Source organism: Orcinus orca, chromosome 12 (genome assembly GCF_937001465.1).
Source record: "Orcinus orca chromosome 12, mOrcOrc1.1, whole genome shotgun sequence".
Taxonomy (NCBI): Eukaryota; Metazoa; Chordata; class Mammalia; order Artiodactyla; family Delphinidae; genus Orcinus; species Orcinus orca.
Genome location: NC_064570.1, coordinates 14,124,508 through 14,127,993, shown reverse-complemented (window position 1 = coordinate 14,127,993; position 3,486 = coordinate 14,124,508). Strand labels below are relative to the sequence as shown.

Below are 3,486 nucleotides of genomic sequence, written 5' to 3'. Positions count from 1 at the left end.
ATTTCCATTTCCCTAGGAGGTGGGTCAAAAAGGATCTTGCTGTGATTTATGTCATAGAGTGGTCTGCCTATGTTTTCCTCTAAGAGTTTTATAGTGTCTGGCCTTATATTTAGGTCTTTAATCCATTTTGAGTTTATTTTTGTGTATGGTGTTAGGGAGTGCTCTAATTTCATTCTTTTACATGTAGCTGTCCAGTTTTCCCAGCACTTCTTATTGAAGAGACTGTCTTTTCTCCACTGTATATTCTTGCCTCCTTTATCAAAGATAAGGTGACCATATGTGCGTGGGTTTATCTCTGGGCTTTCTATCCTGTTCCATTGATCTATATTTCTGTTTTTGTGCCAGTACCCCGATGTGCATTTTTGTGTAGCTCGTGAGGACCCCCTGGTACAAAACCCCATCAAATTGTGGTGTGTTTTCTTGATACTCTTTGGGTGGCATTTTAAAATCACAGCCTCTCTTTTCTGTAATTATCACTCAGTCTGTCTCCCAAATAGAATCTCAAGGTGCTGGCTGAATTCTAATCATGATTTTGCTTATTTTAGTTTTATAGGTAGAATATTCATAGTGTAACTAGTATAATAAGTCTAATACCAATGCTTTTGACTCAGAATGCTTAATGTACTCTTTACTTCTTAAATTCTGGGATAGTCTGTGAAATGGTAGAGGAGAAGGTTTGAGGAGAGAAAGAGACAATTTTATTTAGGACAGATACACATCAGAAGCTATACAAGCTTCTTTTGCATGTGTTTGCTTTTATTACCTCTTCTAATCTGAAGAGCAATTTTCTTATAGCTAAAGAAACTAGACTTGGAGAAGTACTATACCTGTCATTTAGCAAATTTCTAGGTATATTTCAGAAAACCTACCCCAAATGTTTTCGTTTCTTATCTTTTTAGCAGAGACCACATATAAGGACTTTCTATATGAAGACATCTGAGGAATTAAAACATGGTGTCATTTCTGTAATTTCTTGCCCCATATATTTCTGGTTGTCTTTCTACTATTGCATTTCTTCTATTCTGTCTGCTTCCTTAACAGTTTTTTTTGTTTTCTTTTTCAAAATGTAATATTTACCCAAAGTTCAGCACTTGGCTTCTTTTTCTTTCTCCTTCTTCAATTATCACGTCCGATCCCATGGCTTCAACTATCTTCCCACGAATGTTAATTTCCAAATTTGTGACTTCATTCTTTCTGTTAGTCTGAACAGGATAATTGCTGAACAAATAACATCATAAATCTCAGTGGCTTATTTCTCTCTCACACACAAATTCTAGTGCAAATACTCCCCACCTGCTTTCCTGATGGCTCCCCACCAAGTGGGGACTCAGGGATCAGCTCCATCCAACTTACCCTATTTTATGTCTTGGAGCCCTTTAGCAGTCTGGTGATGCCTATGGGCCTCCTCTAAGAATAGTGTTTGTAAATGTGGAAGAGAAAAAAAAAAGAGCTAGTAACCAAAATTCAAAGTTAATTAAAAAATAGTGCCAGGTAAATATATTTCAAGATATCTGCATCAAGTGTAATGTGATATGAAGTATCTGTGATTTCTATGGGAGACAAAGGCACATTTTGCTAACACTGTTGTAACCACTGACTACATTCGTAAATACAGGGAATGCTAAGGTCCAGTTAAAATTCATGAAAACACATTTCCCCCTTCCAAGCTCACAGGACTCCCTTAATGGCTTAGATTTCAGGTTCTAGTGGCTCCACAATTACCAAAGACTTCTTGGAGTCCTTTACTAGATCTTATGCATGCGATCGACTGACAAAGACCTTGTAGGATAATATGAGACATTTGGGGGCCAAACCAGGAAGGGACATACACCACCTGCAGTCAGAGTTTATGGGCTAGAACAAGTTGTATTGTCCCTCTGAGGAAGAGGGCTAGGAACTGTATTTCAGCTGTGTGTGCAGGAAGGAGGTAGGATGTGGAGAGCATGGAGCAATAATTGTTTCAAGCAAGAATTATCAATGGATGCTAAAACTAAGAAGGAAAAATATGATGAGAAACAGAATATTCTTTATAGCTTTGTAGTACTGCCACACAGATACTTTTTAATTGGGAAGGGAAAATACTAACTTTATGGAGAGGAAGAGATCTAGCCAGACAGCACCTTATCCAAGTAATCAAAGGTGATGTCATCAGTAATGAGACAAACTGGCACAGGTGACGCACAAAGCAGGAACATTTCTGTGATTCCCACCCAAAATGCATAACCTGAATTTAGTCAAAGGAAACATCAGAAAAACCCAGGGCGGTCCCCAGACCTCTTGAGAGAAAATTCACAGCCCTCGCCCCCTGGGCCCAGCGTCCCGGGTCCGGAGGGGGCCGGGCTTCCCGGGGTTCCCCGAGCGCTGCTCGCGCCCCTCTCCCTGGAGGTGTCCAGGGGGCGGGGAGCCCGCGTGGGTGGGACGGGGCCGGTGTGGGAGGGGCGGGGGGGGAGGAGCGGGGTGTGCCCCCGTGTGTGGCTGGGGGAAGCCACTGCCTGTTTAGTAGTTGCTGTTGCTGCACTTCCACTTCTCTCCCAGCGAGAGAGAGACTCGAGTGGCCAGGCTCAGCCGCAGCGAAGCAGCCAGACACGAAGAGAGGGGCTGTTTGCTGGGTGGGGGTGGGCGGGGGTCACTCTGCGGATGAAAATTTGAGGGCCAGAACCAGCTCCTCCCCATTTTCGTCCTCCAACCAGCAAACCGAGAAACAAACACCCCCAAGAAGAAGGAGAGTAAAGTCAGCATGAGCAAAAACTCCAAACCCCTCTCCACGAGCGCCAAGAGGATTCAGAAGCAGCTGGCGGACATCACTTTAGACCCCCCACCCAACTGCAGTGCTGGTCCCAAAGGCGATAACAGCTAGGAATGGAGATCAACCATCCTACGGCCTCCAGGGTCCGTGTATGAGGGTGGTGTATTCTTCCTTGATATCACTTTTACCCCAGAATATCCCTTCAAGCCTCCAAAGATTGCATTTCGGACAAGAATCTATCACTTGTAGTATTAAGTCAAGAAGTTATTTGCTTGGACATATTGAAAGATAACTGGAGTCCAGCACTAACCATATCTAAAGTCCTTCTTTCTATCTTCTCTTCTTACAGACTGTAATCCTGCCGACCCCTTGGTGGGAAGTATTGCCACTCAGTATATGACCAACAGAGCAGAACACGACAGAATGGCCAGACAGTGGACCAAGGGGTACGCTACATAAAATGGATTTTCACAATTCTTTACATTATTTGTCTGTCACAGAGAGAGCTGCTTATGATTTTGATGGGGTAGGGGAGGGTGGGAGTTGATAAAGGGTAGGGTATTTCTATAACAGATATTATTCAGTCTTATTTCCTAAGATTTTGTTGTAACTTAAGGTATCTTGCTACAATAGACAGAATTGGCAATAGCAACGTTTAAAACTGTCATTAGTTCTGCAATATTAGCTGAAATGCAATACAGAGAAGAATAGACATTTGGGTTCAGTTGCTTGTAGTCTGT

At 42.7% G+C, this 3,486-nt stretch overlaps 1 pseudogene; it reads left to right on the top strand.

The window, feature by feature from the left end:
• The first annotated feature begins 2,679 nt into the window (after positions 1-2,679).
• Positions 2,680-3,281, top strand: LOC101280613 (ubiquitin-conjugating enzyme E2 E1-like; annotated as a pseudogene).
• The last annotated feature ends 205 nt before the right edge of the window (positions 3,282-3,486 follow it).